Source organism: Schistocerca cancellata, chromosome 2 (genome assembly GCF_023864275.1).
Source record: "Schistocerca cancellata isolate TAMUIC-IGC-003103 chromosome 2, iqSchCanc2.1, whole genome shotgun sequence".
Taxonomy (NCBI): domain Eukaryota; kingdom Metazoa; phylum Arthropoda; class Insecta; order Orthoptera; family Acrididae; genus Schistocerca; species Schistocerca cancellata.
The window spans coordinates 1,100,118,460-1,100,127,947 of NC_064627.1; the positions used below are offsets into that span (position 1 = coordinate 1,100,118,460).

The following is a 9,488-nucleotide window of genomic DNA, read 5'->3' on the forward strand; positions in this document are numbered from 1 at the left end:
TCACATCAGCAAAAACAATCACCTCCTTAGCAGCAGGCAGTGCGCGCCCAGCGGCAGCTCTACATGAGGGTACCAATAGCCCAGGAAGGCCGCCGACCGCGGGAATTCGCGCCGCCTCCATCCCGCGAGCCTACACGAGACTTCCAGAGCACCCTGGAAGACATCGAGGGACTGGAGTAACTGGCATTCGCCGTGTCACAGGGCTCGTTGGTCTAGGGGTATGATTCCTGCTTAGGGTGCAGGAGGTCCCGGGTTCAAATCCCGGACGAGCCCTAGCGTTTTGTGCAAACTGATCGCACGTCAGTGGCTGAGTCAGCGCAAAAAGCTCGCCGCCAATATCAAATGAATTTCTTATTTGATGTGAGCAATTGACACTCTGATCCGACGCGTGAAGGCGGTTACGAAGGTTTCGGGTACAGATGGTAGCAGATGCATGTTAGTAAGTCTCGCTTAAAGTGATGAAAAAGTGTTTCCGCCCGGGATCGAACCGGGGACCTTCTGCGTGTTAGGCAGACGTGATAACCGCTACACCACGGAAACTGCTTATGTGCACCTTACTTCACAGACAACTTGTAGTGATGTTGCCATCGTAACTAAAAAATTCAATAAATGTGGTACTTGCAAAACGAAGGGACATGCAGCAGTTCCACACACGACGAGGCTCACTGGAGTACAATACGACATAGGCAGGAAAATACTGTTCCCGCCCGGGATCGAACCGGGGACCTTCTGCGTGTGAAGCAGACGTGATAACCGCTACACTACGGAAACGACGGACACGCTCAGTCCATCCTTGTGCACTCGAATACGCCTCAGCCTTTCTCTCGTCCGCGCATGCACACACCATAGTTCTTTTGACAGCCTGAAACCCATCGCAGCCGAGGGCTCAAGAAGTCTTCGGGGTGCTCGAGAGGGTGTCTGCCGTAGCACCCCTAACGAGATAGCGGCGTTTCGCGCAGTCGTTATTGCAAGTCACATCAGCAAAAACAATCACCTCCTTAGCAGCAGGCAGTGCGCGCCCAGCGGCAGCTCTACATGAGGGTACCAATAGCCCAGGAAGGCCGCCGACCGCGGGAATTCGCGCCGCCTCCATCCCGCGAGCCTACACGAGACTTCCAGAGCACCCTGGAAGACATCGAGGGACTGGAGTAACTGGCATTCGCCGTGTCACAGGGCTCGTTGGTCTAGGGGTATGATTCCTGCTTAGGGTGCAGGAGGTCCCGGGTTCAAATCCCGGACGAGCCCTAGCGTTTTGTGCAAACTGATCGCACGTCAGTGGCTGAGTCAGCGCAAAAAGCTCGCCGCCAATATCAAATGAATTTCTTATTTGATGTGAGCAATTGACACTCTGATCCGACGCGTGAAGGCGGTTACGAAGGTTTCGGGTACAGATGGTAGCAGATGCATGTTAGTAAGTCTCGCTTAAAGTGATGAAAAAGTGTTTCCGCCCGGGATCGAACCGGGGACCTTCTGCGTGTTAGGCAGACGTGATAACCGCTACACCACGGAAACTGCTTATGTGCACCTTACTTCACAGACAACTTGTAGTGATGTTGCCATCGTAACTAAAAAATTCAATAAATGTGGTACTTGCAAAACGAAGGGACATGCAGCAGTTCCACACACGACGAGGCTCACTGGAGTACAATACGACATAGGCAGGAAAATACTGTTCCCGCCCGGGATCGAACCGGGGACCTTCTGCGTGTGAAGCAGACGTGATAACCGCTACACTACGGAAACGACGGACACGCTCAGTCCATCCTTGTGCACTCGAATACGCCTCAGCCTTTCTCTCGTCCGCGCATGCACACACCATAGTTCTTTTGACAGCCTGAAACCCATCGCAGCCGAGGGCTCAAGAAGTCTTCGGGGTGCTCGAGAGGGTGTCTGCCGTAGCACCCCTAACGAGATAGCGGCGTTTCGCGCAGTCGTTATTGCAAGTCACATCAGCAAAAACAATCACCTCCTTAGCAGCAGGCAGTGCGCGCCCAGCGGCAGCTCTACATGAGGGTACCAATAGCCCAGGAAGGCCGCCGACCGCGGGAATTCGCGCCGCCTCCATCCCGCGAGCCTACACGAGACTTCCAGAGCACCCTGGAAGACATCGAGGGACTGGAGTAACTGGCATTCGCCGTGTCACAGGGCTCGTTGGTCTAGGGGTATGATTCCTGCTTAGGGTGCAGGAGGTCCCGGGTTCAAATCCCGGACGAGCCCTAGCGTTTTGTGCAAACTGATCGCACGTCAGTGGCTGAGTCAGCGCAAAAAGCTCGCCGCCAATATCAAATGAATTTCTTATTTGATGTGAGCAATTGACACTCTGATCCGACGCGTGAAGGCGGTTACGAAGGTTTCGGGTACAGATGGTAGCAGATGCATGTTAGTAAGTCTCGCTTAAAGTGATGAAAAAGTGTTTCCGCCCGGGATCGAACCGGGGACCTTCTGCGTGTTAGGCAGACGTGATAACCGCTACACCACGGAAACTGCTTATGTGCACCTTACTTCACAGACAACTTGTAGTGATGTTGCCATCGTAACTAAAAAATTCAATAAATGTGGTACTTGCAAAACGAAGGGACATGCAGCAGTTCCACACACGACGAGGCTCACTGGAGTACAATACGACATAGGCAGGAAAATACTGTTCCCGCCCGGGATCGAACCGGGGACCTTCTGCGTGTGAAGCAGACGTGATAACCGCTACACTACGGAAACGACGGACACGCTCAGTCCATCCTTGTGCACTCGAATACGCCTCAGCCTTTCTCTCGTCCGCGCATGCACACACCATAGTTCTTTTGACAGCCTGAAACCCATCGCAGCCGAGGGCTCAAGAAGTCTTCGGGGTGCTCGAGAGGGTGTCTGCCGTAGCACCCCTAACGAGATAGCGGCGTTTCGCGCAGTCGTTATTGCAAGTCACATCAGCAAAAACAATCACCTCCTTAGCAGCAGGCAGTGCGCGCCCAGCGGCAGCTCTACATGAGGGTACCAATAGCCCAGGAAGGCCGCCGACCGCGGGAATTCGCGCCGCCTCCATCCCGCGAGCCTACACGAGACTTCCAGAGCACCCTGGAAGACATCGAGGGACTGGAGTAACTGGCATTCGCCGTGTCACAGGGCTCGTTGGTCTAGGGGTATGATTCCTGCTTAGGGTGCAGGAGGTCCCGGGTTCAAATCCCGGACGAGCCCTAGCGTTTTGTGCAAACTGATCGCACGTCAGTGGCTGAGTCAGCGCAAAAAGCTCGCCGCCAATATCAAATGAATTTCTTATTTGATGTGAGCAATTGACACTCTGATCCGACGCGTGAAGGCGGTTACGAAGGTTTCGGGTACAGATGGTAGCAGATGCATGTTAGTAAGTCTCGCTTAAAGTGATGAAAAAGTGTTTCCGCCCGGGATCGAACCGGGGACCTTCTGCGTGTTAGGCAGACGTGATAACCGCTACACCACGGAAACTGCTTATGTGCACCTTACTTCACAGACAACTTGTAGTGATGTTGCCATCGTAACTAAAAAATTCAATAAATGTGGTACTTGCAAAACGAAGGGACATGCAGCAGTTCCACACACGACGAGGCTCACTGGAGTACAATACGACATAGGCAGGAAAATACTGTTCCCGCCCGGGATCGAACCGGGGACCTTCTGCGTGTGAAGCAGACGTGATAACCGCTACACTACGGAAACGACGGACACGCTCAGTCCATCCTTGTGCACTCGAATACGCCTCAGCCTTTCTCTCGTCCGCGCATGCACACACCATAGTTCTTTTGACAGCCTGAAACCCATCGCAGCCGAGGGCTCAAGAAGTCTTCGGGGTGCTCGAGAGGGTGTCTGCCGTAGCACCCCTAACGAGATAGCGGCGTTTCGCGCAGTCGTTATTGCAAGTCACATCAGCAAAAACAATCACCTCCTTAGCAGCAGGCAGTGCGCGCCCAGCGGCAGCTCTACATGAGGGTACCAATAGCCCAGGAAGGCCGCCGACCGCGGGAATTCGCGCCGCCTCCATCCCGCGAGCCTACACGAGACTTCCAGAGCACCCTGGAAGACATCGAGGGACTGGAGTAACTGGCATTCGCCGTGTCACAGGGCTCGTTGGTCTAGGGGTATGATTCCTGCTTAGGGTGCAGGAGGTCCCGGGTTCAAATCCCGGACGAGCCCTAGCGTTTTGTGCAAACTGATCGCACGTCAGTGGCTGAGTCAGCGCAAAAAGCTCGCCGCCAATATCAAATGAATTTCTTATTTGATGTGAGCAATTGACACTCTGATCCGACGCGTGAAGGCGGTTACGAAGGTTTCGGGTACAGATGGTAGCAGATGCATGTTAGTAAGTCTCGCTTAAAGTGATGAAAAAGTGTTTCCGCCCGGGATCGAACCGGGGACCTTCTGCGTGTTAGGCAGACGTGATAACCGCTACACCACGGAAACTGCTTATGTGCACCTTACTTCACAGACAACTTGTAGTGATGTTGCCATCGTAACTAAAAAATTCAATAAATGTGGTACTTGCAAAACGAAGGGACATGCAGCAGTTCCACACACGACGAGGCTCACTGGAGTACAATACGACATAGGCAGGAAAATACTGTTCCCGCCCGGGATCGAACCGGGGACCTTCTGCGTGTGAAGCAGACGTGATAACCGCTACACTACGGAAACGACGGACACGCTCAGTCCATCCTTGTGCACTCGAATACGCCTCAGCCTTTCTCTCGTCCGCGCATGCACACACCATAGTTCTTTTGACAGCCTGAAACCCATCGCAGCCGAGGGCTCAAGAAGTCTTCGGGGTGCTCGAGAGGGTGTCTGCCGTAGCACCCCTAACGAGATAGCGGCGTTTCGCGCAGTCGTTATTGCAAGTCACATCAGCAAAAACAATCACCTCCTTAGCAGCAGGCAGTGCGCGCCCAGCGGCAGCTCTACATGAGGGTACCAATAGCCCAGGAAGGCCGCCGACCGCGGGAATTCGCGCCGCCTCCATCCCGCGAGCCTACACGAGACTTCCAGAGCACCCTGGAAGACATCGAGGGACTGGAGTAACTGGCATTCGCCGTGTCACAGGGCTCGTTGGTCTAGGGGTATGATTCCTGCTTAGGGTGCAGGAGGTCCCGGGTTCAAATCCCGGACGAGCCCTAGCGTTTTGTGCAAACTGATCGCACGTCAGTGGCTGAGTCAGCGCAAAAAGCTCGCCGCCAATATCAAATGAATTTCTTATTTGATGTGAGCAATTGACACTCTGATCCGACGCGTGAAGGCGGTTACGAAGGTTTCGGGTACAGATGGTAGCAGATGCATGTTAGTAAGTCTCGCTTAAAGTGATGAAAAAGTGTTTCCGCCCGGGATCGAACCGGGGACCTTCTGCGTGTTAGGCAGACGTGATAACCGCTACACCACGGAAACTGCTTATGTGCACCTTACTTCACAGACAACTTGTAGTGATGTTGCCATCGTAACTAAAAAATTCAATAAATGTGGTACTTGCAAAACGAAGGGACATGCAGCAGTTCCACACACGACGAGGCTCACTGGAGTACAATACGACATAGGCAGGAAAATACTGTTCCCGCCCGGGATCGAACCGGGGACCTTCTGCGTGTGAAGCAGACGTGATAACCGCTACACTACGGAAACGACGGACACGCTCAGTCCATCCTTGTGCACTCGAATACGCCTCAGCCTTTCTCTCGTCCGCGCATGCACACACCATAGTTCTTTTGACAGCCTGAAACCCATCGCAGCCGAGGGCTCAAGAAGTCTTCGGGGTGCTCGAGAGGGTGTCTGCCGTAGCACCCCTAACGAGATAGCGGCGTTTCGCGCAGTCGTTATTGCAAGTCACATCAGCAAAAACAATCACCTCCTTAGCAGCAGGCAGTGCGCGCCCAGCGGCAGCTCTACATGAGGGTACCAATAGCCCAGGAAGGCCGCCGACCGCGGGAATTCGCGCCGCCTCCATCCCGCGAGCCTACACGAGACTTCCAGAGCACCCTGGAAGACATCGAGGGACTGGAGTAACTGGCATTCGCCGTGTCACAGGGCTCGTTGGTCTAGGGGTATGATTCCTGCTTAGGGTGCAGGAGGTCCCGGGTTCAAATCCCGGACGAGCCCTAGCGTTTTGTGCAAACTGATCGCACGTCAGTGGCTGAGTCAGCGCAAAAAGCTCGCCGCCAATATCAAATGAATTTCTTATTTGATGTGAGCAATTGACACTCTGATCCGACGCGTGAAGGCGGTTACGAAGGTTTCGGGTACAGATGGTAGCAGATGCATGTTAGTATGTCTCGCTTAAAGTGATGAAAAAGTGTTTCCGCCCGGGATCGAACCGGGGACCTTCTGCGTGTTAGGCAGACGTGATAACCGCTACACCACGGAAACTGCTTATGTGCACCTTACTTCACAGACAACTTGTAGTGATGTTGCCATCGTAACTAAAAAATTCAATAAATGTGGTACTTGCAAAACGAAGGGACATGCAGCAGTTCCACACACGACGAGGCTCACTGGAGTACAATACGACATAGGCAGGAAAATACTGTTCCCGCCCGGGATCGAACCGGGGACCTTCTGCGTGTGAAGCAGACGTGATAACCGCTACACTACGGAAACGACGGACACGCTCAGTCCATCCTTGTGCACTCGAATACGCCTCAGCCTTTCTCTCGTCCGCGCATGCACACACCATAGTTCTTTTGACAGCCTGAAACCCATCGCAGCCGAGGGCTCAAGAAGTCTTCGGGGTGCTCGAGAGGGTGTCTGCCGTAGCACCCCTAACGAGATAGCGGCGTTTCGCGCAGTCGTTATTGCAAGTCACATCAGCAAAAACAATCACCTCCTTAGCAGCAGGCAGTGCGCGCCCAGCGGCAGCTCCGCGGGAATTCGCGCCGCCTCCATCCCGCGAGCCTACACGAGTCTTCCAGAGCACCCTGGAAGACATCGAGGGACTGGAGTAACTGGCATTCGCCGTGTCACAGGGCTCGTTGGTCTAGGGGTATGATTCCTGCTTAGGGTGCAGGAGGTCCCGGGTTCAAATCCCGGACGAGCCCTAGCGTTTTGTGCAAACTGATCGCACGTCAGTGGCTGAGTCAGCGCAAAAAGCTCGCCGCCAATATCAAATGAATTTCTTATTTGATGTGAGCAATTGACACTCTGATCCGACGCGTGAAGGCGGTTACGAAGGTTTCGGGTACAGATGGTAGCAGATGCATGTTAGTAAGTCTCGCTTAAAGTGATGAAAAAGTGTTTCCGCCCGGGATCGAACCGGGGACCTTCTGCGTGTTAGGCAGACGTGATAACCGCTACACCACGGAAACTGCTTATGTGCACCTTACTTCACAGACAACTTGTAGTGATGTTGCCATCGTAACTAAAAAATTCAATAAATGTGGTACTTGCAAAACGAAGGGACATGCAGCAGTTCCACACACGACGAGGCTCACTGGAGTACAATACGACATAGGCAGGAAAATACTGTTCCCGCCCGGGATCGAACCGGGGACCTTCTGCGTGTGAAGCAGACGTGATAACCGCTACACTACGGAAACGACGGACACGCTCAGTCCATCCTTGTGCACTCGAATACGCCTCAGCCTTTCTCTCGTCCGCGCATGCACACACCATAGTTCTTTTGACAGCCTGAAACCCATCGCAGCCGAGGGCTCAAGAAGTCTTCGGGGTGCTCGAGAGGGTGTCTGCCGTAGCACCCCTAACGAGATAGCGGCGTTTCGCGCAGTCGTTATTGCAAGTCACATCAGCAAAAACAATCACCTCCTTAGCAGCAGGCAGTGCGCGCCCAGCGGCAGCTCCGCGGGAATTCGCGCCGCCTCCATCCCGCGAGCCTACACGAGACTTCCAGAGCACCCTGGAAGACATCGAGGGACTGGAGTAACTGGCATTCGCCGTGTCACAGGGCTCGTTGGTCTAGGGGTATGATTCCTGCTTAGGGTGCAGGAGGTCCCGGGTTCAAATCCCGGACGAGCCCTAGCGTTTTGTGCAAACTGATCGCACGTCAGTGGCTGAGTCAGCGCAAAAAGCTCGCCGCCAATATCAAATGAATTTCTTATTTGATGTGAGCAATTGACACTCTGATCCGACGCGTGAAGGCGGTTACGAAGGTTTCGGGTACAGATGGTAGCAGATGCATGTTAGTAAGTCTCGCTTAAAGTGATGAAAAAGTGTTTCCGCCCGGGATCGAACCGGGGACCTTCTGCGTGTTAGGCAGACGTGATAACCGCTACACCACGGAAACTGCTTATGTGCACCTTACTTCACAGACAACTTGTAGTGATGTTGCCATCGTAACTAAAAAATTCAATAAATGTGGTACTTGCAAAACGAAGGGACATGCAGCAGTTCCACACACGACGAGGCTCACTGGAGTACAATACGACATAGGCAGGAAAATACTGTTCCCGCCCGGGATCGAACCGGGGACCTTCTGCGTGTGAAGCAGACGTGATAACCGCTACACTACGGAAACGACGGACACATTCAGTCCATCCTTGTGCACTCGAATACGCCTCAGCCTTTCTCTCGTCCGCGCATGCACACACCATAGTTCTTTTGACAGCCTGAAACCCATCGCAGCCGAGGGCTCAAGAAGTCTTCGGGGTGCTCGAGAGGGTGTCTGCCGTAGCACCCCTAACGAGATAGCGGCGTTTCGCGCAGTCGTTATTGCAAGTCACATCAGCAAAAACAATCACCTCCTTAGCAGCAGGCAGTGCGCGCCCAGCGGCAGCTCCGCGGGAATTCGCGCCGCCTCCATCCCGCGAGCCTACACGAGACTTCCAGAGCACCCTGGAAGACATCGAGGGACTGGAGTAACTGGCATTCGCCGTGTCACAGGGCTCGTTGGTCTAGGGGTATGATTCCTGCTTAGGGTGCAGGAGGTCCCGGGTTCAAATCCCGGACGAGCCCTAGCGTTTTGTGCAAACTGATCGCACGTCAGTGGCTGAGTCAGCGCAAAAAGCTCGCCGCCAATATCAAATGAATTTCTTATTTGATGTGAGCAATTGACACTCTGATCCGACGCGTGAAGGCGGTTACGAAGGTTTCGGGTACAGATGGTAGCAGATGCATGTTAGTAAGTCTCGCTTAAAGTGATGAAAAAGTGTTTCCGCCCGGGATCGAACCGGGGACCTTCTGCGTGTTAGGCAGACGTGATAACCGCTACACCACGGAAACTGCTTATGTGCACCTTACTTCACAGACAACTTGTAGTGATGTTGCCATCGTAACTAAAAAATTCAATAAATGTGGTACTTGCAAAACGAAGGGACATGCAGCAGTTCCACACACGACGAGGCTCACTGGAGTACAATACGACATAGGCAGGAAAATACTGTTCCCGCCCGGGATCGAACCGGGGACCTTCTGCGTGTGAAGCAGACGTGATAACCGCTACACTACGGAAACGACGGACACGCTCAGTCCATCCTTGTGCACTCGAATACGCCTCAGCCTTTCTCTCGTCCGCGCATGCACACACCATAGTT

General features: G+C 53.6%; 30 non-coding genes across 30 annotated transcripts; 10 read left to right on the top strand and 20 right to left on the bottom strand.

Annotated features, from left to right (window-relative positions):
- Positions 1–201: 201 nt before the first annotated feature.
- Positions 202–273, top strand: Trnap-agg (transfer RNA proline (anticodon AGG)). The gene has a single exon. It is a non-coding gene; the product is annotated as a tRNA-Pro (tRNA).
- Positions 274–467: 194 nt separating this feature from the next.
- Positions 468–540, bottom strand: Trnav-aac (transfer RNA valine (anticodon AAC)). Its single transcript has one exon. It is a non-coding gene; the product is annotated as a tRNA-Val (tRNA).
- A 158-nt stretch (positions 541–698) lies between these two features.
- Trnav-cac (transfer RNA valine (anticodon CAC)) lies at positions 699–771 on the bottom strand. Its single transcript has one exon. It is a non-coding gene; the product is annotated as a tRNA-Val (tRNA).
- A 402-nt stretch (positions 772–1,173) lies between these two features.
- Positions 1,174–1,245, top strand: Trnap-agg (transfer RNA proline (anticodon AGG)). Its single transcript has one exon. It is a non-coding gene; the product is annotated as a tRNA-Pro (tRNA).
- A 194-nt stretch (positions 1,246–1,439) lies between these two features.
- On the bottom strand, positions 1,440–1,512 carry Trnav-aac (transfer RNA valine (anticodon AAC)). Its single transcript has one exon. It is a non-coding gene; the product is annotated as a tRNA-Val (tRNA).
- Positions 1,513–1,670: 158 nt separating this feature from the next.
- Trnav-cac (transfer RNA valine (anticodon CAC)) lies at positions 1,671–1,743 on the bottom strand. Its single transcript has one exon. It is a non-coding gene; the product is annotated as a tRNA-Val (tRNA).
- Positions 1,744–2,145: 402 nt separating this feature from the next.
- Trnap-agg (transfer RNA proline (anticodon AGG)) lies at positions 2,146–2,217 on the top strand. Its single transcript has one exon. It is a non-coding gene; the product is annotated as a tRNA-Pro (tRNA).
- Positions 2,218–2,411: 194 nt separating this feature from the next.
- Positions 2,412–2,484, bottom strand: Trnav-aac (transfer RNA valine (anticodon AAC)). The gene has a single exon. It is a non-coding gene; the product is annotated as a tRNA-Val (tRNA).
- Positions 2,485–2,642: 158 nt separating this feature from the next.
- Positions 2,643–2,715, bottom strand: Trnav-cac (transfer RNA valine (anticodon CAC)). Its single transcript has one exon. It is a non-coding gene; the product is annotated as a tRNA-Val (tRNA).
- Positions 2,716–3,117: 402 nt separating this feature from the next.
- Trnap-agg (transfer RNA proline (anticodon AGG)) lies at positions 3,118–3,189 on the top strand. The gene has a single exon. It is a non-coding gene; the product is annotated as a tRNA-Pro (tRNA).
- A 194-nt stretch (positions 3,190–3,383) lies between these two features.
- Trnav-aac (transfer RNA valine (anticodon AAC)) lies at positions 3,384–3,456 on the bottom strand. The gene has a single exon. It is a non-coding gene; the product is annotated as a tRNA-Val (tRNA).
- Positions 3,457–3,614: 158 nt separating this feature from the next.
- Positions 3,615–3,687, bottom strand: Trnav-cac (transfer RNA valine (anticodon CAC)). Its single transcript has one exon. It is a non-coding gene; the product is annotated as a tRNA-Val (tRNA).
- Positions 3,688–4,089: 402 nt separating this feature from the next.
- Positions 4,090–4,161, top strand: Trnap-agg (transfer RNA proline (anticodon AGG)). The gene has a single exon. It is a non-coding gene; the product is annotated as a tRNA-Pro (tRNA).
- A 194-nt stretch (positions 4,162–4,355) lies between these two features.
- On the bottom strand, positions 4,356–4,428 carry Trnav-aac (transfer RNA valine (anticodon AAC)). The gene has a single exon. It is a non-coding gene; the product is annotated as a tRNA-Val (tRNA).
- Positions 4,429–4,586: 158 nt separating this feature from the next.
- On the bottom strand, positions 4,587–4,659 carry Trnav-cac (transfer RNA valine (anticodon CAC)). Its single transcript has one exon. It is a non-coding gene; the product is annotated as a tRNA-Val (tRNA).
- A 402-nt stretch (positions 4,660–5,061) lies between these two features.
- Positions 5,062–5,133, top strand: Trnap-agg (transfer RNA proline (anticodon AGG)). Its single transcript has one exon. It is a non-coding gene; the product is annotated as a tRNA-Pro (tRNA).
- A 194-nt stretch (positions 5,134–5,327) lies between these two features.
- Trnav-aac (transfer RNA valine (anticodon AAC)) lies at positions 5,328–5,400 on the bottom strand. The gene has a single exon. It is a non-coding gene; the product is annotated as a tRNA-Val (tRNA).
- A 158-nt stretch (positions 5,401–5,558) lies between these two features.
- Positions 5,559–5,631, bottom strand: Trnav-cac (transfer RNA valine (anticodon CAC)). The gene has a single exon. It is a non-coding gene; the product is annotated as a tRNA-Val (tRNA).
- Positions 5,632–6,033: 402 nt separating this feature from the next.
- On the top strand, positions 6,034–6,105 carry Trnap-agg (transfer RNA proline (anticodon AGG)). Its single transcript has one exon. It is a non-coding gene; the product is annotated as a tRNA-Pro (tRNA).
- A 194-nt stretch (positions 6,106–6,299) lies between these two features.
- Positions 6,300–6,372, bottom strand: Trnav-aac (transfer RNA valine (anticodon AAC)). Its single transcript has one exon. It is a non-coding gene; the product is annotated as a tRNA-Val (tRNA).
- Positions 6,373–6,530: 158 nt separating this feature from the next.
- Trnav-cac (transfer RNA valine (anticodon CAC)) lies at positions 6,531–6,603 on the bottom strand. Its single transcript has one exon. It is a non-coding gene; the product is annotated as a tRNA-Val (tRNA).
- Positions 6,604–6,968: 365 nt separating this feature from the next.
- Trnap-agg (transfer RNA proline (anticodon AGG)) lies at positions 6,969–7,040 on the top strand. Its single transcript has one exon. It is a non-coding gene; the product is annotated as a tRNA-Pro (tRNA).
- A 194-nt stretch (positions 7,041–7,234) lies between these two features.
- Positions 7,235–7,307, bottom strand: Trnav-aac (transfer RNA valine (anticodon AAC)). Its single transcript has one exon. It is a non-coding gene; the product is annotated as a tRNA-Val (tRNA).
- A 158-nt stretch (positions 7,308–7,465) lies between these two features.
- Trnav-cac (transfer RNA valine (anticodon CAC)) lies at positions 7,466–7,538 on the bottom strand. The gene has a single exon. It is a non-coding gene; the product is annotated as a tRNA-Val (tRNA).
- Positions 7,539–7,903: 365 nt separating this feature from the next.
- On the top strand, positions 7,904–7,975 carry Trnap-agg (transfer RNA proline (anticodon AGG)). The gene has a single exon. It is a non-coding gene; the product is annotated as a tRNA-Pro (tRNA).
- Positions 7,976–8,169: 194 nt separating this feature from the next.
- Trnav-aac (transfer RNA valine (anticodon AAC)) lies at positions 8,170–8,242 on the bottom strand. Its single transcript has one exon. It is a non-coding gene; the product is annotated as a tRNA-Val (tRNA).
- A 158-nt stretch (positions 8,243–8,400) lies between these two features.
- On the bottom strand, positions 8,401–8,473 carry Trnav-cac (transfer RNA valine (anticodon CAC)). Its single transcript has one exon. It is a non-coding gene; the product is annotated as a tRNA-Val (tRNA).
- A 365-nt stretch (positions 8,474–8,838) lies between these two features.
- Trnap-agg (transfer RNA proline (anticodon AGG)) lies at positions 8,839–8,910 on the top strand. The gene has a single exon. It is a non-coding gene; the product is annotated as a tRNA-Pro (tRNA).
- Positions 8,911–9,104: 194 nt separating this feature from the next.
- On the bottom strand, positions 9,105–9,177 carry Trnav-aac (transfer RNA valine (anticodon AAC)). Its single transcript has one exon. It is a non-coding gene; the product is annotated as a tRNA-Val (tRNA).
- Positions 9,178–9,335: 158 nt separating this feature from the next.
- Positions 9,336–9,408, bottom strand: Trnav-cac (transfer RNA valine (anticodon CAC)). The gene has a single exon. It is a non-coding gene; the product is annotated as a tRNA-Val (tRNA).
- Positions 9,409–9,488: the final 80 nt, after the last annotated feature.